This window comes from Panthera uncia, chromosome X (genome assembly GCF_023721935.1).
Source record: "Panthera uncia isolate 11264 chromosome X, Puncia_PCG_1.0, whole genome shotgun sequence".
Taxonomy (NCBI): domain Eukaryota; kingdom Metazoa; phylum Chordata; class Mammalia; order Carnivora; family Felidae; genus Panthera; species Panthera uncia.
Window position 1 is genome coordinate 57,104,858 of NC_064817.1, and position 22,950 is coordinate 57,127,807.

Consider the following 22,950-nt stretch of genomic DNA (forward strand, 5'->3'; position numbering starts at 1 on the left):
GGGTTGTGAAGAGTGGTTCAGTATATACTTTGAAGTTGGGGGAGGTAAAGTCAAAAGGGAGGCCTCCAGAGGGACTTTGATATGCTAAAGAGGACTCTAAGATACCCGAGGCCTTGCTATTGTCAAGCTAAGGTTGTTTTTCCCTCTAGCAAAGCATTAACATTAAGACAGTAGGGAGTTCCTGGAGAAATGTTTTCCTCTGCCAGCCTCAATTATCTGTCAATGGGCTGCAGGTTGTAAGGAAATTTAATTTTACCTGCCATTTCCTTTTGCCTTTGTTTCCCCATATCATTATTGAGGGGTGATGTTGGGGCTCCAGAAAACTGAGCCTATAGGTTTCTGGAGATTAGGCTACTGATAAGATTGCCTTTTTCTTGTAATTTACTAAGATATTTGCAAACTGATGGAGACCCATGGACAGTCAGGAGTGCCTGAGGAATATCACACATATCCCACCTAGGGGTGGGGGAGGTGTTTGCAGCCTGTCAGCTTACCTTATGTTTCCCCATCAATAGTATCCAAAAGAATAAAAATACTTAGGCATAAATTGAACAAAAGAAGTAAGAGTTTTACACTGACAACTAGTAAAACCACATTACAAGAAATTTAAGAACTAAACACCTTGTTCATGAATTGGAAAAATTTGTAATGTTAAGATGGTGTCCTGGGTTGAACTATGTACCCCTAAAAGATATTATTAACATTCTGATCTCTGTTTCCTATGAATTTGATCTTATTTGGAAATAGGGGCTTTGCAAATGTCATCAAGTTAATATGAGGTTATTGTGGAGGAGGTTGGGGCTTTAATCCAATGGGACTGGTGTTCCTGTAAGGAGAGGACACAAAAGAAAGAGATATACAGGGAAAATGGCATATGATTACAAAGGCAGAGATTGATGTTTCTACACGATCAAGAACACTAAGGATTGCTAGCTACACTAAAAGCTTAGAGAAATATGGAAGAAGAAATATGGAAGAGAAATATGCTTCAGAAGAAGCACGGCTGTGAATATTTTGATTTCAGATTTCTGTCCTCCAGAATGGTGAGAGAATTAATTTCACTTGCTTTAAGCTGACAATTTCATTTCTGTCTTCTAGTCTCCAGAACTGTGGAAGAACCAGTTTTTCTTGTTTTAAGCTTTCCAGTGGTAGTTTGTTAGGCAGCTCCCCAAATTGATCCAGAGATTTAGTACAGTCTCATCAATGTTCTAACTGGCTTTTTTGTAGAAATTGGCAAGCTGATTCTAAAATTCACATGGAAATACAGCTACAGAATAGACAAAGCAATCTGAAAAAGAACTGAAGTGCAGAACTTACATTTTACTTTTTTAAAAGTTAGTACAAAAATCCAGTACATAAGAATAGTAATATTGTTAAGGATAGACCTATAGGTTAGGTTACAAAGGCATATGGAAGGATAGAATTGAAAGTCCACAAATATACTCATATGTATATGATTAATTGATTCCCTGAAAAGGGTGTCAAGACAGTACAGTGGAGAACAATAATCTTTTCAACAAATAATATTGGGATATGTGGATATCCCCATTCCAAACAAAAGAAGTTTGTCCAAGGATTTAACACTGCAAAAATGATGACAACATGAATCAAAGACCTAAATTTAAGAGCTGAAATAACCAAAGCAGTTGTACATCTTCGTGACCTTGGATTTGATATGATATGTAAAGTACAAGCAGCCAAAGACAACCTGTACATAAAATTCATCAAAATTAGTAACTTTCATGCTTAAAGAGACACTGCCAAAAAAGTGAAATAAATTATAATAAAAAGAATAAAGTACTATGACTTCACTCATATGAGGACTTAAGAGACAAAACAGATGAACATAAGGGAAGGGAAACAAAAATAATATAAAAACAGGGAAGGGGACAAAACAAGAGACTCATAAATATGGAGAACAAACTGAGGGTTACTGGAGGGGTTGTGGGAGGGGGGATGGGCTAAATGGGTAAGGGGCACTAAAAAATCTCCTGAAACCTTTGTTGCGCTATATACTAATTAGGATGTAAATTTAAAAAAATAGAAAATAAAAAAAATTGATGAAATAAAGTGATCCCCTATTGATAAAAAAAAAAAAATTCTACAATGAAAAAAAAATAGAGTACTGATGCTTGGTACAATATGGATGAATTTGAAAATATTATGCAAATGGCAGAAGCCAGACACAAAATGCCATTTATTATGTGATAGAGCAGAAGAGTAGTTTTCAGAGACTAGAAAGAATAAGTGGGTAGTGAAAAGGGTTAATTTTGTAGTATATGAATTATATCACGATTAAATGTACAGAAGATGGAAATACATTTTTTATTAATACACAAGCAAATAGAAAAATAGCATCCATTTGTCATTAAGGAAATGGTGATTAAAATCACCATGACGTCACTAAACATCTTGAATGGCTGAATAAGAAAAACCAACATTTTAAGGTGCTGCTAAAGATAGAGAATAAATGGAAGTCCTATGCATTGCTTATCAAATGAGACAGGTACTTTGTAAAAGCAGTTTGTCAGTTTTTTAGAAAATTAAATGTACATCTATTATATGGCCAAGCAGTTACTCTTAAAGGTATTTATCCAAGTTGAAATAATCTGTGTTCTAACATAGAACTGTGCGTTAATGTTGTGCACCATCAAAACATAGTAGCTTTTTTTTTTTTTTTTTTTTTTTTTTGTCAGCCCAAACTGGAAAAAAACCTGAATGACCCTCAAATAGAGTATTGGATGAATAAAATGTGCTACATCCATATAATGTAAAACTAAACAATAATGCAGAATGAACTATTGATACATGAGCAATGTAGATGAATTTCAAATGGATTTTGGTAGGTGAAGGAACCCATATTCAAAATTCCTATATATAGATGATGTTTTGGTAAAAGCAAAGTATAGTAACACAGAATAAGTTGTTTTCCTGAGGTTAAGTATGAGATGAGAGTAGACAAGTTATTTTGTTGGTTATAGAAGTTTTTGCTTCATGTTGTTTAGATGAATCTATGCATTTTAAAATAACAGTATACAGTAAGGAAAGGGTTTATTTGAGAGGCAGCCAAACGAGACAGGAGGGCAAGCCTCAAATCCAACTCCGCAAAGGTGGAGAGAACAAGTTTTTTATAACCATAGGAGTTGAGATTACATACATACTGAAGAAAAGAGTGGGGAAACTTGTGACTATTCATGAGGAAAGGTGGAACATGCTCATTGAGCAAACATATATGTAACATACATTCCTTGTTCACTTTGGGGTGGAAAGTTAACATCAAAATGAGGCAAAATTCAGTCCCTGATGTCAGGAGGTTATCTTAGAACAAGAAGAAGGAGCTACTTGCATGCTCTCAGAACTGGCATAAACTGAATGGAACTTTGCTTGTTCATAGGCTGGAACCATATTAGTTGAACTTGAGTCCAGGCTTCTGCAGAGACAGCTAGTGGATTTATTGGTGGGTTCTGAAAAGATACAATGGCTGATTAGGGGAAAACAGTTCTCTGAAACACAAGCTTTAAATTTTCTGCTAGTTTCAACCTCATTAACCCTATGGGCACAGTTTCAGACATAATAACAGAATCAGCAAAGTTAAAGGGTTAAAAATCACATAAAATTAATTGCATTTCTATAGCTAATTACAGTGTGAAAAATTAAAATAATTCCATGCATACAAAAGAAAATACCTAGGGATAAATTTAACCTGAGAGGTAAAATGCATGTTCAGTGAAAACTGCAAAACTTTGCTGGAATACATTAGAGAACATGTAAATAAATGGCAAAACATCCTGTGTTCGTGTAATACAATGTTCTTAAGATGTTGGTGCAACCCATAGTGATCTACACATTCAATGCAATCTCTTTCAAAATCTGAACAACATTTTATGCAGAAGTGAAAAAGCTAATCCAGAAATTCATATAAAATTGCTAGGGTTTCTGAATACCCAAGTCAATCTTGAAAAAGAATAAAGTTGAAGGACTCAAGTTTTTATTTCAAAGCTTAATAGAATCTGGAATAGAATTGAGGTTCCAGAAATAAATCCATACATCTGTACCCAGTTGATTATTGATGAGGGTCCCAAGATGATTTACAGGAATGAAGAGTCCCTTCAACAAATAGTGCTTGGACAGCTGGATTTCCACATGCAAAGAAATGAAGATGGACCCCTACCTTACACCTTCTACAGAATTAACTCAAAATGTATCAGCATCCCAAATACAAGAGTTAAATCTCTATAACTTTCAGTAGAAAATAGGAATAAATCTTCATGACCTTGGATTTGATGATAGAATCTTAAATGTGATTCCTTAAGCAGAAGCAAAAACAAATAATATATTCAATTCATCAAAAATTAATACTTCCATGCATCCAGAGACATTACCAAGAAAATAAAATGACAATATGCAGACGAGAAAATATTTACAAAGCATATATTAAAGGTCTGGTATCAAGAATATGTTATGTACTTTTTTTTTAACGTTTTTATTTATTTTTGAGACAGAGACAGAGCATGAACAGGGGAGGGTCACAGAGAGAGGGAGACACAGAATCTGAAACAGGCTCCAGGCTCTGAGCTGTCAGCACAGAGCCCCACGCGGGGCTCGAACCCACAGACCGTGAGATCATGACCTGAGCCGAAGTCGGACGCTTAACCGACCAAGCCACCCAGGTGCCCCATGAATATGTTATGTATTTTTTAAAAACCTGGTCACATCTCAATAACAAATTGACAATTAAAATGCAAAATCTTGAAAAGACATTTTTTCAAAGAAAATGTACAAATGGACAAAAAACACATGAAACATTCTTCACATTAGACGTAAGTGAAGTGCAAATCAGAACCACAGTGAGATCATTTCACATCCACTAGTTTGCTTGTAATTTAAAAAGCGTGAAAGGGGCGCCAGGGTGGCTTGAAGTCGGTTAAGTGTCTGACTTCGGCTCTGGTCATGATCTCATGGTTCATGGGTGCAAGCCCCACGTCGGGTTCTGTGCTGACAGTTCAGAGCCTGGAGCCTGCTTTGGATTCTGTGTCTCCCTCTCTCTCTGCCCCTTCCCTGCTCATGCTTTCACTCTCAAAAATGAGTAAGTGTGAAAAAAATATATTTTTAAGCATGAAGAATAGGGGCATGTGGGTGGCTCAGTCAGTTAAGCATCCAACTCTTAGTTTTGGCTCAGGTCATGATCTCAGTTCATGGGATAGAGCCCCACGTTGGGGCTCTGTGCTGATAGCGTGGAGTCTGCTTGGGATTCTTCCTCTCCTCTCTCTGCCCTTCCCTGCTTGTGTGCTCTCTATCAAAATAAACATGGTTTTTAAAAAACATGAAAAATAATAAGTCTTGGCAAGAGTGTGCATAAATTGAAATGTCTACATAACTGCTATTTAAAATGGTTTAGCTGCAGTAGAATACAGTGCAAATGTCCAAAGTAATAAAATTTTGGTATATGCATAAAATGGAGTATTATTCAGGCATGAAAAGTCATGAATTACTGATACATGCTATAGTGTCGATGAACTTACAAAACATTATGCGAAGTGAATGAAAGTAGACACAAAGGTCATATGTATGATTCCATACATATAGATAATTCCTTTGAAAAAGAATTTTGATTGGTAGCTGCCACAAGCTTGGAGAGGCAATGTGGAGAAACTGTTTAATGACTATAGTGTTTTGAGTGAGGTAAACATTTTGCAGGTAGATCATGTGAATGTGGTTTAATGCTACTAAGCTGTTTCCTTTAAAATTGTTACTTTGATGTTATATGGATTTCATATCAGGAAATTGTGTTTTAAAAAATGACCTGACACAAGAATAGCCTAGTACCAAATTGTTCCACTGGTGAGTTCTTTCAGAAATTAAAGAATTAATACCACTCTTCAACCTCTTTCAGAAAATAAAATTGAGAAAACACTCCAGCTCATTTTGAGACATTTCCCTTGTACCAGTGTCAAACACAACCTATATATACCTTATCTATAAATGCCAAAAACCTTAATAAAGTACTAGTAAATCAAATGTAGCAACATGTTAACAAAATCCACACCCTTTCACAATGTACAAAGCTCTACAAACTAAAAATAGAATGGAATTTCCTCAACAGGATGAAAAGCATTTGTGAAAAACAGCTAACATACTTACTGTGAAAAGTCTGTCTTCCCTTTGTTATCACAAATAAAACTATGATGCCACTCGTATTTAGCTTTGTGCTACAAGTTCTAGCCAGAGCAGTCAGGCAAGAAAAAGAATAAAATACACTGAAATTGGAATGGATGAAGTAAAGCTGTCTTAATCTCAGATGAGGTGATCTTACATGTAGGAAGTCCTAAAGAATCTGCATGAAAAACCAGTAGAGCTTGTAAGAAATTCAGCAAAGTTTCAGAGCATTTGCAAAATACACAAAAGTCAGTTGTATTTTTATACAGTAGCTATGTACAATGCAAAAGGGAAAGTAAGGAAACAATTCCATCTATAATATTAGCATAAAGAATAAAATAGGGTACATTTATTCAAGTAGGTGGGAGGCTTGTAAATTTAAGTCTATAAAACTTCGCTGAGAGAAATGAAAGAAAACCTAAACAAATGGAAAGGCATCCTGTGTTCATTTACTGGAAAGCATATTTTAGCATGGTGGCAGCCCTTAAAGTGATACAGATTGAATGCAATCCTTATCAAAATCTCAACTGTCATTTTTATAGAAATGGAAAAGCTGATCCTAAAATAGATACAGAATTACAAAGGGCCCTGGATAGCCTAAACAATCTTGAGAAACACAAATCTAGATGATGGACACTTCCTTTTTTCAAACCTTACAACAAAGTTATAGTAATCTAAACAATGTGGTATTTTTATAAGGATAGACATATCAGCCAATGGAAAAGAAAAGAGAGTCCAGAAATACTCCCATACATCTATTGCTAATTGATTTTTAGAAGGTTGCCAAGATGACTCAATTATGAAAGAATAATCTCTTCAACAGATGGTCCTTCAACAACTGGAGAGCAACTTAGAAAAGAATGTAGTTGGACCTTTACTTCATACCCTTTACAAAAATGAACTCAAAATCAATGAAAAGCTAAATGTATGAGCTAACACTATAAAAACTTTAATAGAAAATATAGTTAAAATTTCCTGACCTTTAATTTGGCAGTTGATTCTTAGGTATAACACTGAAATTAAAATCACGAAAAGAAAATAAATTGGACTTCCATCAAACATAAACTTTTATACCATAGGACACTGTCAGGAAAGTGAAAAGACAACCCACAAAATTGGAAATACTTGGAAAAATATATTTAAGAAAGTACTAGCATGTGGGGTGCCTGGATGGCTCAATTGGTTAAGCATCTGACTTCAGCTCAGGTCATGATCTTGCGGTTCAGGGGTTTGATCCCGCGTCAGACTCTGTGCTGATGGCTCAGAGCCTGGAGCCTGCTTGGGATTCTGTGTCTCCCTCTCTATCTGCTCCTCCCCCCTGCTTGCATTCTGTCTCTCAAAAATCAAATAAAAACATTAAATTTTTTTTTAAAAAGAAAGTACTAGCATGCAGAATATATAAAGAACACTTCCAATTAAAAAACAGAAACAAAACCCAATTTATAATGCACCAAGAGGGGCACCTGGGTGGTTTAGTTGGTTAAGCATCAGACTTTTGATCAGGTCATGATCTCACAGTGTGAGTTCAAACCCGTCTTCCAGTCCCATGTCAAATCCCACATCAAGCCCTACATCAGGCTCCATGCTGACAGTGCAAAACCTGCTTGGGATTCTCCTCTCCCTCTCTGCTCCTCCCCTGCTCTGTCTTCCTCTCTTTCTCTCTCTCGCTCTCTCTCTCTCAAAATAAATAAACTCAAAACCAAATACACCAAGAGCTTAAATAAGACATTTCTCCAAAGTTGATACATCAGCAGCTATAAGTACATGAAAATATTTTGAACATTTTTATTTGAGAAATTCCATCCAATCTATTGAGGGCCTCAATAGAACAAAAAGGCAAAGGAATTCTCTTTCCTACTATCAGACATTGGAGTTCCTGGTCTCAGGCTTCAGACTCCAGGACTTACAGCAGCACATCTCTCCTCCCCTAGGCTTTCAATCTTGACTAAGTTACACCATTGGCTCCCCTAGTTCCCAGAACTTCAGACTCAGACTGAAGTATACCACCAGATTTTCTGATTGTCCAGTTTACAGTCAGCAGATCGTGGGACTTAGCCTTCATAATTACATGATTTAATTCCTATAATATATGTATATGTATGTGTATTTATGTGTGTATATATATATATACATCTCCCCTATTGGTTCTATTTCTATTTATCTGGAGAACCCTAACTAATACAACTACTTTATGTGTGTGAAGTGAAGTAATAAGAAACAACAGTTTCTTTTCTTTTTTTCTTTGTTTTTATTTATTTATTGTCAAGTTAGCTAACGAGCAGTGTAGTCTTGGCTTCAAGAATAGATTCCTATGATTCATCACTTATATACAACACTCAATGCTCATCCCAACAAGTGCTCTCCTCAGTGCCCTTCACCCATCTTCCCCACTTCCCCAGCCCTCCACCCCCATCAACCCTCAGTCTGTTTTCTCTAATTTTAAAGAGTCTCTTAGGGCTTACCCCCGTCTCTGTATCTTATTTTTCCTTCCCTTTCTCTATGGTCATCTGTTAGGTTTCTCAAATTCCACATATGAGTGAAATCCTACGATATTTGTCTTTCTCTTATTTAAGCTTACCATAATACCCTCTAGTTGTATCCATGTTGTTGCAAATGGTAATATTCCTTTTTCATTGCCAAATAGTATTCCATTGTGTATATATACCACATCTTCTTTATCCATTCATCAATTGATGGATATTTGGACTCTTTCCATAGTTTGGCTATTGTTGATAGTGTTGCTATAAACATTGGGGTGCATGTGCCCCTATGAATCAGCACTCCTGTATCCTTTGGATAAATTCTGAGTAGTGCTATTGCTGGGGTGTAGGGTAATTCTTTTTTAATTTTTTTGAGGAACCTCCACACTTTTCCAGAGTGGCTGCACCAGTTTGCATTCCCACCAACAGTTTAGGAGTGTTCCCTTTTTTCCACATCCTTGCCAACATCTGTTGTTTCCTGAGTTGTTAATTTTTGCTACTCTGAGCAGCTTGTTTTCATTTGTATTTCCCTGAAGATGACTGATGTTGAGCATCTTTTCATTGTGTCTGTTTGCCTTTGGATGTCTTCTTTGGAAAAGAGACTGTTCATCTCTCCTGCCCATTTCTTCACTGGATTATTTGTTTTTTGGGTGTTGAGTTTGGTAAGTTCTTTATAGATTTTTTATTCTAACCCTTTATCCAATATGTTATTTGCAAATATCTTCTCCCATTTTGTTGGTTGCCTTTTAGTTTTGTTGATTGTTTCATTTCTTGTGCAGAAGGTTTTTATTTTGATGACATCCCAATACTTCATTTGTGGTTTTACTTCCCTTACCTTCAGAGACATGTCAAGTAAATTGCTGTGGCAAAGGTCAAAGAGGTTGCTGCCTGTTACCTCCTCGAGGATTTTGATGGCTTCCTATCTCACATTTACGTCTTTCATCCATTTTGAGTTTATTTTTGTGTATGGTGTAAAAAAAGTGGTCCAGTTTCATTCTTATACATGTTGTTGTTCAGTTCTCCCCGCACCATTTGCTAAAGAGACTTTTTTCCAATGGATACTCTTTTCTGGTTTGTTGAAGATTAGTTGGCTGTATGTTTGTGGGTCCATTTCTGGGTTTTGTATTCTGTTGCATTGGCCTAGTGTCTGTTTTTGTGCCAGTACCATACTGTCTCAATTACAGCTTTGTAATACAGGCTAAAGTCTGGGATTATGATGCCTCCAGCTTTGGTTTTCTTTTTTAACATTACTTTGGTTATTCAGGGTCTTTTCTGGTTCCATACAAATTTTAAGATTGTTTGTTCTATCTCTGTGAAGAATGCTGGTGCTATTTTGATTGGGATTGCATTGCATCTGTAGATTGCTTTGGGTAGTATTGACATTTTGACAATATTCTTCTGATCCATGAGTATGGAATGTTTTTCGATTTCTTTGTGTCTTCAATTTCTTTCATAAACTTTCTATAGTTTTCAGCATACAGATCTTTTACCTCTTTGATTAGGTTTATTCCTAGGTATTTTTATAGTTCTTGGTGCAATTCTAAATGCGATCAATACCTTGATATCTTTCTGTTGCTTCATTATTGGTGTATAGAAATGCAACTGATCTCTGTACATTAATTGTATATCCTGCGACTTTGCTGAATTCATGTATCAGCTCTACCAGTTTTTTTGGTGGAATCTTTCGGGTTTCCCATGTAGAGTATCATGTCATCTGCGAAGAGTGAAAGTTTGACTTCTTCTTTGCTAATTTGGATGCCTTGTGTTTCATTTTGTTGTCTGATTGCTGAGGCTAGGACTTCCAACACTATGTTAGACAACAGTGGTGAGAGTAGACATCCCTGTCGTGTTCCTGATCTCAGGAGGAAAGCTCTTCTGTTTTCCCTTATTGAGGATGATATTAGCTGTGGCCTTTTCATATATGGCTTTTATGATGTTTAGGTGTGTTCCTTCTATCCTGACTTTCTTGAGGGTTTTAATTAAGAAAGGATGCTGTATTTTGTCAAATGTGTTTTCTGCTTCTATTGACAGGATCCTATGGTTCTTACCCTTTCTTCTATAATGTGATGTATCACATTGATTGATCTGCAATTATTGACCCAACCCTGCAGCCCAGGAATGAATCCCACTTGATCATGGTGAATAATTCCTTTAATATACAGTTGAATTAGATTTGCTAGTATCTTGTTGAGAATATTTGCATGCATGTTCATCAGGGATATTGGCCTGTAATTCTCCTTATTAGTGGGGTCTTTGTCTGGATTGGGAATCAAGGTAATGCTGACTTCCTAGAATGAGTCTGGAAGCTTTCTTTCCATTTATATTTTTTGAAAAAACTTGAGGAGAATAGGAGTTAACTGCTTTAAATGTCTGGTAGAATTCCCCAGGGAAGCCATCTAGTCCAGGACTCTTACTTGGGAGTTTTTTGATAACTGATTCAGTTTTTTCACTGGATATAGGTGTATTCAAATTTTCTATTTCTTCCCATTTGAGTTTTGGTAGTGTGTGAGTGTCTAGGAATTTGCCCATTTCTTCCAGATTGTCCAGTTTGTTGACATATGATTTTTTCATAGTGTTCTCTAATAATTGTATTTCTTTGGTGTTAGTTGTCATCTGTCCTCTTTCATTTGTGATTTTATCTATTTGGGTACTCAATTCTTTTTAAGAAGTGTAGTTAGGGGTTTAACAATTTGGTTTATTCTTTCAAAAAGGCAGCTCTTAGATTCATTGATCTGTTCTACTGTTTTTTGTTTTTTTTTTTTAGATTCTATATTGTTTATTTCTGTTCTAATCATTATTATTTCTTTTCTTTTGGCTTTGTGCTTTCTTTGCTGCTGCCCTTCTGGTTCCTTTAGGTGTGAGGTTAGGTTGTATATTTGGGACCTTTCTTGCTTCTTGAGATAGGCCTGAATGGCAATGTATTTTCCTCTTAGGACTGCCTTTGCTGTATCCCACAGGGTTTGGACTGTTGTGTTTTCATTTTCATTTGCTTCCATATATTTTTAAATTTCTTCTTTAATTTCTTGGTTAACCCATTCATTCTTTAGTAGGATATTCCTTAATCTCCATGTATTTGGGACTTTCCAAATTTTTTTTTGTGGTTGATTTCAAGTTTCATAGTGCTGTGAACTGAAAATATGCATGGTATGATCTCAATTCTTATATTTATTGAGGGCTGTTTTCTGACCCAATGTGTGATCTATTTTAGAGAATGTTCCATGCACACTTGAGAAGAATGTGTATTCTGCTGCTTTTGGATGAAAAGTTCTGAATATATCTGTTAAATCCATTTGGTCTAATGTGTCATTCAGAGCCATTGTTTCCTTATTGATTTTCTTCTGCCGATGATCTGTGCATTGCTATGAGTGGAGTATTAAGGTCCCCTACAATCACGGTATTATTATCTATACATTTATTTATGTCTGTGATTGATTTATATATTTGGTTATTCCATGTTGGGGGCATAAACATCTATAATTGTTAGCTCTTCTTGATGGATAGGCCACTTAATTATGATATAATGCCCTTCATCTCTTGTTACAGTCTTTTTAAAGAATATAGTTTGTCTGATGTAAGTATGGCTACTCTACCTTTCTTTTGATGTCTGGTAGCATATTAGGTGGTTCACCATCCCCTCACTTTCAATCTGCAGGTGTCCTCAGGTCTAAAATGAATCTCTTGTAGGCAGCATATACATGGATCTTGTTTTTTTTTTTAAACCCATTCTGTTACCCTATGTCTTTTTATTGGGGCATTTAGTCCATTTACATTCAGAGTGATTATTGAAAGATATGAGTTTAGTGTCATTGTGATATCTGTAGGTTTCATGCTTGTGGTGGTGTTTCTGGTTCTTTGTTATCTTTGCTGCTTTCCAGTCACAGAGTCCCTCTTAGAATTTCCTGCGTGAACTCCTTTAGTTTTTGTCTTGGAAAACCTTTATCTCTCCTTCTATTCTGAATGATAGCCTTGCTGGATAAGGGATTCTTGGCTGCATATTTTTCCTGTTCAGCACATTGAATGTTTCCTGACACTTCCTTCTGGCCTTCCAAGTTTCAATGGACAGGTCTGCTACTACCCTTATGTGTCTACCCTTGTGGTTTAATACCTGTTTGTCCCTAACTGCTTTCAGAATTCTGTCTTCATCTTTGTATTTTGCGTTTCATGATGATATGTTGTGGTGTTTACCTGTTCTTGTTGATTTTGAAGGGAGTTCTCTGTGCCTCTTGGACTTGGATGCCTGTTTCCTTCCCCAGATTAGAGACATTCTCAGCTATCATTTGTTCAAATAAACCTTCTGCCCCTTTCTCTCTTCTGGAATTCCTATGATATAGGTATTATTTCATTTCATTGAATCACTTAGGTCTTGAATTCTCTCCTTATGGTCTAGTCATTTATTTTCCCTCTTTTTTTCATCATTTTCCATAATTTTATCTTTGATTTCACCTATTCTCTCCTCCATCCTCACTGTCACTGCATCTAGTTTATTATTTTGCATCTCATTTATACCATTCCTTAATTCATTGTGACTATTTCTTAGGTCTCTGATCTCTGTAGTAATAGATTCTCTGCTGTCTTCTATGCTTTTTTTTTTTTTTTTAAGCCAGGCTATTAGTCTTTTGACTGTTATTCTAAATTCTTGTTCAGATATATTGTTTGTCTCTGTTTTGAGCAATTCTCTGGCTGTCATTTCTTCCTGGAATTTCTTTTGAGGAGAATTCTTCTGAAGAAACAACACTTTCAAATTTACATCTCAGAGCTTAGAATGCTCAAATTAATTTTGGAAGACTGATTTTTAAGCATTAGATTAAAATTCTCATTTCTCTTTCATAATATTTTCAAATGTTAACCTTAAAAGGTTAGAGCAATTATAATTAGAAAACTTTACCTGTAGAGCAATTTTAACTCACTTTGGCAAATTTATTTGAGAACCAGTTTATAACCGCTTATCGGTGTTCTTAAGTTGGGCTATGATACTTTATTCCAAAAATAAAATATTTCCTCATATGAATATATGAGTGTCTGTCATCAAGATTTTTTGTAGGCTGATGGAAATAAAATTAATGTTTGTTGTGTTTTTTTACTATCACAATATTAGCTATGGCAATTGTAAAAGAGTAAATTGCAGCTAGTAGTAAAAACATGGGAAAGAAAGTAATCTATTTTATATACATACAGAATTCATAGTAATTTGTTATCTTCTTAAGTCTGAGAAATATCATGCCTAGGTAACATGATATTTCTCTTGGTCCCTGTCATTTTTAAAATTTTAACCTCTCTTTAAAAAAAAAAAAAAATTTTTAACCTCTCTTGGTCCTGTCATTTTTTTAATTTTAATTTAAAAATTTTAAAATTATTTCAGCAACCTGAATGAACTTGGAAATATATTCTTCCCCATTTATTTCTCCAGATGAGAATGCAGCCCAGCTAACACCTTGATTACAGTCTTGTGAGACCCTAAACAGAGGATGCAAGTAAACTGTCACAAATTCTTGGCCTTCAGAAAACACGATGTAATAAATGTATTTTATTTAAAGCTGTTAGGTTTGTGGCAATTTTTAGACAAATGTAGAAAACACATACAAAGCTTAATATGAATCTTAGTTGGTTCTCTGTAAGTAACCTGTCTTTCAAAAAAATATTTTCCCAAGGTAAATATTTTCTTTAAGTTTGTTTACTTAGAGAAGGGTGAGGGGCGCAGAGAGAAGGAGAGAATCTCAAGCAGGCCCTGTACTGACAGCACGGAGCCCAGTGCAGAACTCGATCTCACAATCATGAGAATCTGACTTGAGTCGAAATCAGGAGTCAGACGCTTAACCAACTGAGCCACCCAGGAGCCCCCACCCAAGGTAAATATTTAATTCTGATTTACCCTCTAGAGAACCAGTGAATTCCCATGGCATACAATGGGAAGAGGCTATTTTGTCTTGAATGACATTTTTAAAATATTAACATACCTACAAAGACCTCTATATCATTGAAGACTGTCTTCATATTAAGTGGCATGGGAACTTGTTATATAAATAAGCCAAAAAGTAAATAAATAAGCCAAAGATGGCTCTTGTATATTGGCCCTATATTGTTTCCTTCTTCACAGCAGGCCAGAATAATTAACTTTAAGCCCACCAGTGACAAACTCAATTTTTTACCCATTTTACAAATTTGTACAATTTTTAACAAATGTATACATTATATGCATGCATTTACTGTAAATGTAGCCCCTATAAGGATTTGCTTAGCCATTTTGGGTTTGCCTGGTTTGCATGCTTTATAAAACTGTACTTGTAAATCTGCTGGTGACAAATAAGGTAAATTCTGGTGCTATAAATGACCTCAAGCCCCTGTTGCCTTGTGGAGCTCACTGACCCAGAGTCCCCATCTTGCTGCTGAGTGATACCACCTAGACAGTAAGACCCTTTCTTATTTCCCTTCTTTCAATGAAGTTTCTTCGCCTCCTCGTCTTCTAAGTTGTGAGACTCTGTAAGGTCCCATGCTGTAAGGAATTCCCCCATCCCCTGTTCTTCATACAAATTTATTAATGTACCATCTGAATAAAACTCATGGTATGCTACTGCCACCTGGTGGTCACATTTTTCCTAGGTCAGGTCAGAAATTTCCAAATTCACTACACAAAACTGGCCCTCAGCTTATATATTTCTCTCATTTTCTTTAGAGATCATTTCAGAGGTATAACAGACAACCTGTCAAGAACTATATCTAGAATCCATTTTAATAGGCTTTTACCTTTTCTAATAATATTTGATTAGCACTGGAAAAGATTATCATCTAATATATTTTTCAGGACTGCTCTTAAAAGTTTAATCTTTTTTTATGAGAGGGTTTATGAGCTATCTACTGTGGTGTAACAAATTGTAGTGGATCAAAACAACAAACATTAATTGCACAGTTTTGTAGGGGTTAGAAATTTGGGTGTAGCTTAGTTAATAGTTCTGGCACAGAGGCTCTCAGGATACTGGAGATAAGGAGTCTGCTGTGACTACAATTATCTGAAGGTTTGACTGGGTTGTAGGATTAATTTTTAAGATTTCTCAACCACATTGCTTTGGGTAGAAATACTCCATTCCTTCTGTGTGGGCCTCAGCATGTGCACTTGGCTTTCCCAATAGTGAATAATCCAAGAGAGCGGGAGGAAAAAAGATGTTTTTTGTGACATAGTCCTTTTGAGTCATGTACCATCCCTTCCACTTTTTTCTATTTATTATGATTGAGTCACAAAATGCAACCCACATTTATAGAATGATAGACTCTACCATTTAAAGAATGAGGGGTGCCTGGGTGGCTCAGTTGGTTAAGTGTCCGACTTCAGCTCACATCATGATTTCACGATTCGTGAGTTTGAGCCTTGCATCAGGCTCTGTGCTGACAGCTCAGAGCCTGGAGCCTGCTTCAAATTCTGTGTCTCCCTCTCTGTCTGCCCCTCTTCTGCTCAAACTCTGAATCTCAAAAATTAATAAACATTAACATTTTTTTTTAATTTAAAGAATGAATACTAGAGAGTTTGTAGACGTATTTTTAAACCATTATAGGAGAGATGTCAGCAATTGTGACAGTAAAAGACTCATAATCTCACCTCTCCACAAAACCAATGAACAAATGGACAAAAATAGTCAAAATCAACTTTTTTTTTGATCTCTGGAAGTTAACCAAAGTCTTGAATCAACCTGGGCGATGCTTATTCCAAAAAGTGTAATTGATTCTCAATGAGAACCGCAAATTGTGCCATTTTAATTTATCTCAGTATTATTCTCCAATCCTTGGCTAAATGGTAGTAGTGAAAATACCAGCCTAGATGCCTGGAACTGACATTATAAATAAATGTAATTAATTATTTGTTTTTACCTGTCTTATGGCTACCTGGGACACTGATTCAGAATTTTATCTTTATTAAGATAACTTTAACTCAGAACTGATCTAGTGATAAAGATGTTTCTCAGGAGGCATTTATGGAAAATATGTGTAAGATAATGTCTTAGGTGTCTGCTGCCTGAAGCAATAGGTAACAGGGCATATAATACATTAACAAAACAGTTTGAGAGGTAAGGCTGGGGAATGATATATCTGAAAGGGCTTTGAAAACCTCTGTGAAATTTCTGGAAATCTAAAAGGCCACATGCTTACTCATGGCTGTGTGTATATGTAGAAAAAATCTGAGTAGACCCTAAGTCTCTCACTTTCTACTTCTGTGAGTGAAATGATGGTATTTAGACTCTACCATGTAAAGGATGAATATTAGAGAACTGGTAGATGTATTTTTGAACCATTATAGTAATGTTGTCAGCAATAATGACAGAGTAAAATACTCAAAATTTGATGTCCTCCCCATAAATTCAGTGAACAAATAGACAAAAAACTGTCAGATCAACATTTTTCAGAACTCTGGAAATTAACCAAAGGCTTGAATCAACTTGGGCACTACTTATTCCAAAAGGGGTAGCTATGGAGGCAAGAAATGAAGACAAAGGCAGAAGTGTAAACTGTCTGGACTCAGTTTTGGAGATGTGCCCCAACACAGAGCCCATGGTCAAAGATGAAGATTTTTTGTCTTCAAATGTTTAAGGAAATCTGTGCAATTATTAGGGGACAGAATAGAGACTTCAGAAGCCAAAACAACAAGGAGTACGGGATTAGTGTTAAAGTCTCTAGGGTGGGAGGAGGGAATTGGATGACAGTGATCAAAAGGTACAAATTTACAGTTATAAATACTGAAGATGTAATGTACAACACGGTGACTATAGTAAATACTGCTGTATAGTATATTTGAAAGTTGTTAAGAGTAGATCCTAATGTTACCAAGTCCAGGCTCATTCTGCTCACTGCATTGACCGGCCTGTAAGTCATGAGGCAGGATTTGGGATATGGAAAGTGACTATTCAGTAAGCCATCAAACCAAGGAGATTGCAGACTGTTGTCCCAAAGAATCATCTCCCCTTGGCATAAAATTCAAGTTTCTTTTATGTTAGCAAAAGGGGAAAGCAGGAGAGGCTAGGGGTCAAAAGGTTACTGATGTCTGTAGACACCCCAGGAAGGTCATGTAACTTCTCTGTCCTTGGTCAGTTGAACTTTGTGTACTGAAATCTGGTCATGTCATTACTGTAAATTTTAAACATAGCATAGTCATTTTGTACATACTTCTTTATCTCCTTGGATAAGGTAGATTTTAAGTAAAAAGCAGTTTTTGCAAATCTTATCTGTAACATGCATATGTTCAGGGCTAAGCTGAAGCTTCTAAGCTATAGGTAACAGCAGCGAGGGAAATAGAAGCTGCAAGGAGCCATACATGTTAAATTTCCTCCCTGTTACACTAAAAGTTCTTATCACAAGAAAAGAAACCATTTTTTTCTTTATTTATTATCTATATGAAATAATGGATGTTAACTAAACTTATAGTGATTATTTTACAGTATGTGTAAGTCAAAACATTATGCTGTATACCTTATACCATGCTGTATGGCAATTATATCGCAATAAAACTGGAAAAAAAGAAAAATTTCCCTTTGAGAATAAAAAGGTCATTTAAGGGGAGTTCAGGGAAGATGGTGGAGTAGGAAGATCCTGAGCTCACTGTCTCCCATGCGCACACTGAGATAACAGCTACATCCGTGAAACTGACTGGACTCTGAAAATAACCTGAAGACTGGTAAAACAGACCTTCCACGGTTAATTGTAGAAAGGAGGCCACATCAAAAAAGCTAGGAGGGGCAGAGATGTGGTTGGGAAACAAACCCTTAACAAGACTAGTCACAAACAGGAGGGACACCACAAGCACAAAGAAGCAAGAAGATCAAATCCCATACCAGTCACCCTAGGCACTGGGGACTTACACTCAGAAGATGAATCCCCATAACCTCTGGCTTTGAAAACCAGTGGGGCAAACCCCATTGAGTTTGAGCCCCACATTAGACTGTGCTGACAGCTCAGAGCCTGGGGCCTGCTTCAGATTCTGTGTCTCCCTCTTTCTGTGCCCCTCCCCTGCTCAAGCTCTGTCTCTCTCTCAAAAATAAATAAAACATTAAAAAATTTTTAGAATGTATTCAAATTTAAGGAACCATCAACTTAATATAGACGGCTACACATATTTTATGTTATATATGAGCCTAATGGTAACCACAAATCAAAAACCTATAATACATACATACACACAAAAAAAGAATGGAATCCAAGTATAATAAAGCTGTCATCCACAAGAGAGCAAGAGAAGAAGAAAGGAAGAAAGAACAACTATAAAAATATCCAAAACAATTAACAAAATGCCAGTAAGTACATGCTATGAATTATTTTAATGCAAATGGTCTAAATACTCCAATCAAAAGACATAGAATAATGGAATGGATTAAAAAAACAGCGTGTGAAGATGGCGGGGGAGTAGGACACTAGGCTCATCTTGTCTCACAAACACAACTAGATAACTATCAAATCACCCTAATTATCCCAGAAATCAACCTGAAGACTGACAGAATGAACTGCACAACTAGAAGGACAGAAGAGGTCACATTGAAGAAAGTAGGAAGTGTGGAGACTTGGTTTAGGAGAGAAACCCATCATGGGTGCTGTGGAGGAGAGGGAGCCATGGTTGTGGAGAGAAGGGTAAGAAAGCACACATGGGAACACATAAGGAGAAGATTTCCCCCAAAGACATTGGCTGGGAAAAAAAGGGGCTGATTTCCTGAGTTCTTGCAACTAGCAGGGTTTAAAGCCTTGAGTTTTAAAGGTCAGCAGGCTTGGCTGGGATAGAGTCCTGAGGGCAAGGCCCTGTCCTGGAAGGAAGGCAAGCAAACCACCTGGAGGTAGACTGCATGGAAACAGTGATCTGAAGAATGCCTGGGGCACACAGGGAGTAGATTATTTGCTCTTCTCCCAGTGCATTCCTAAGAGGCAGTGTTTACAGAGACGCTTCTCCAGGGACAAAGGAGCTGGGTATTGCCATTTCTCTCCCCCCACCCTTCAACATTAACACAGAGCCCTCTGTGTGAAGCAGCACAGTGCCAATACTGGCTTCCTAACTTGCTTACACCAAACCCATATCCCTGCACTCTGGTGGGACTGTCCTCAATCAAGCTTGCTTCAGACCCAGTGTGACAGGACCCTTCCCCAGAAGACCAGCACAAACCCCTGACCACAACACATTTCCCTACTAAAGAGTTCTGCATGGCTTTAGTTCTAGTGGAAGTAGTATCAGGTCTCATTTCACAAGCAGACCAGAACACATCTAGTTAAAACTTACCACAGTAAAACCAAGGACTGCCCACTACAGGCAAGGAGAGCCTATGCAGATGACTGGACTGAAGGATAGAGCAAACAAAACACAACACCAGAGTGCACACAGCAGACACCAGAGATACTCTCTGAAGCACCAGGACCTGGGGACTACAGGATCTCTAAATAAAGCCATTATTTTCAGGAGCAGGAAACATAACTCGTTTTTCTAACACAAAATGCCAAGATGGAAAAATTCACCCCAAATGAAAGAAGAAGATAGGGTCATGGCCAGAGATCTAAGCAAAACAGGTACAAGTAACATGCCTGATGGGGAATTTATAGCATGACGATACTCACTAGGCTTGAGAAAGAATGGAAGACATCAGGGAAACCCTTACCACAGAGATAAAAAAGTTAAAAAAAAGAATCAGTCAGAAATGAGTGCAAAAAAAAAAAAAAATGGGACTGGAAACATTCTCAATTCAATGAACAGCAGGCTGGAGAAGCAGAGGAATGAATTAGTGACCTAGTAAACAATATAATGGAAAATAATGAACCTGAACAAAAGAGAGAAAGAAGAATTATGGACCATGAGAATTGACTTAGGGAACACAGGGATTCCATCAAACATAGTAACATTCATATTTTAGGAGTCCCAAAAGAAAAGAGAGAGAAGAGGGAGCAGAAAATTTATTTGAGGAAATTGTAACTGAAAATTTCCCTAATCTGGGGAAGGAAACACATATAGATCTAGGAGGCACAGAGAACTCAACAATATCAACAAAAGTGGGGTGCCTGGGTGGCTCAGTCGGTTAAGCATCTGACTTCAGCTCAGGTCATGATATAGTTCATGAGTTCAAGCCCCGCATCGGGCTCTGTGCTCTCAGCTCAGAGCCTGGAGCCTACTTTAGATTTTGTGCCTCCCTCTCTCTCTGCCCCTGTCCCACTCATGCTCTCTCCCTCCCTCTCAAAAAAAAAAAAAAAAAAAACAGTAAAAAAAATTAAAAATATCAACACAGGTATGCCAACACCAAAAACTATTGGAATTAAATTGGCAAAATATAGTGATAAAGAAAAAAAAGTCTTAAAAGCAGCAAGAGAAAAGAAGTCCTTAACTTACAAGGGAAGACTTATAAAACTAGCTGGGGATTTCTCAACATAAACAGGGATTTCTGTCAAAGCCAGAAGTCAGTGACATGATACATTCAAAGTGCTGAATTAGAAAAATCTACAGACAATATTCAGCAAGGCTATCATTCGAAATAGAAGGAGAGATAAGGAGTTTCCCAGACAAAAACTACAAGAATTCATGACCACTAAACCAGCCCTGCAAGAAATATTAAAGGGAACTTCATTGAGTGGAACTGAATGACCAAAAATGACAAAGAAAGGATCAGAGAAAATCTCCTGAAGCAACATCAACAACAACAAAAACAAGTAGCAACATAGCACTAAATACATATCTATCAATAATTACCCTGAATGTAAATGGACTAAATGTGCCAATCAAAGGACATAGGGTGTCAGAATGGATAAAAAACAAGACCCGTCTATATGCTGCCTACAAGAGACTCTTTTTAGACCTAAAGACACCTGCAGATTGAAAGGGGATGGAGAAAAATTTATCACGCAAAAGAATGTCAAAAGAAAGCCAGAGTAGCAATACTCATATTGTACAAATTAGAATTTAAAACAAAGACTGTAACAAGAGATTAAAAAACAAAGCCACTATAATATACTAAACTGGACAATCCAACAAAAAGGTCTAACAATTGTAAATATGTATGCACCCAACATGAAAGCACCTAAATATATAAAATGATTAATAACAAGCATAAAGGAACTCATTCATAATAATACAATAATAGTAGGTGACTTTAACACCCTACTATCGTCAATAGACAGATCATCTGAATGGAAAATCTTTGAATTTTCCAGGAAACAGTATCTTTGAATGACACACAGGACCAGATGGACTTAACAGGTATATTCAGAACATGCCATCCTAGAACAGAAGAATACACATTCTTTTCAAGTGCACAGGGGACATTTTCCAGAATACATCACATATTAGGTCACAAATCAGACCTCAAAAAATACAAAAAGATTAAGATCATACCATGCATGTTTTCTGACTAGAGCACTATGAAACTTGAAGTCAACCAGAAGAAAAAATTTGGAAAGACCACAAATACATGGAAGTTAAAGAACATGCTACTAAAGAATAAATGGGTCAACCAGGAAATCAAAGAAGAAAGTTTAAAAATACATGGAAACAAATTAAAGTAAAAACACAGGCCAAAACCTGTGGGATGTAGCAAAAGCAGTCTAAAGAGGGAAGTATATAGCAATACAGAAGTAACTCAAGAAACAAGAAAAAAATATCAGAAAACAACCTAACCCTACACCTAAAGGAGCTAGATAAAGAACAACAAACTAAGTGTAAAGCCAGCAGAAGAAAGGAAACAATAAAGATTAGAGCAGAAATAAATGATATAGAAACTAAAAACAATAGAACAGATCAATGAAACCAGGAGCTGGTATATAGAAAAAATTAATAAAATTGATAAACATTTAGCTAGACTTATCAGCAAGAAAAGAGAAAGGATCCAAATAATAAAATCATAAATGAGAGAGGAGAAAGAACAACTAGTGCCACAGAAATACAAAAAAAATAGAATATTATGGAAAACTATATGCCAACAAATTGGACAACCTGGAATAAATGGATAAATTCAAGACACATAAAATACCTAAAGTGAAATAGGAAGAAGTAGAAAATTTGAAGAGACTGATAATTGGCAAAGAAATTGAATCAGTAATACCAAATCTCCCTATAAACAAAGTCTAGGGCCAGATGGCTTCACAGGTGAATTCTACCAAATATTTCAAGAACAGTAACTATTCTCAAACTACTCCCCAAAATAGGTAAGGAGGTAAAATTCTGAATTCATTCTATATGGCCAGCATTACCCTGATACCAAAACCAGATAAAAACGTGCCTAGCTGGCTCTGTTGGAAGAGCATGCAACTCATGATCTCAGGGTCATGAGTTTGAGCCCATGTTGGGTGTAGAGATTACTAAAAACAACATCATCAA

The 22,950-nt window shown here is 36.5% G+C and overlaps 2 long non-coding RNA genes across 2 annotated transcripts in view; both read right to left on the reverse strand.

The window, feature by feature from the left end:
• Positions 1 to 1,835: 1,835 nt before the first annotated feature.
• LOC125931769 (uncharacterized) overlaps positions 1,836 to 22,950 on the reverse strand; it is a 134,938-nt gene continuing 113,823 nt past the window's right edge. The window contains exon 7 of the long non-coding RNA XR_007460486.1: positions 1,836 to 3,464. This is a non-coding gene — a long non-coding RNA (uncharacterized LOC125931769). The remainder of the gene's footprint in view (positions 3,465 to 22,950) is intronic.
• On the reverse strand, positions 9,192 to 20,787 carry LOC125931770 (uncharacterized). Its single transcript, XR_007460489.1, has 2 exons — positions 13,939 to 20,787; positions 9,192 to 13,907 (listed from the first exon to the last, which is right to left on the reverse strand). It is a non-coding gene; the product is annotated as an uncharacterized LOC125931770 (long non-coding RNA).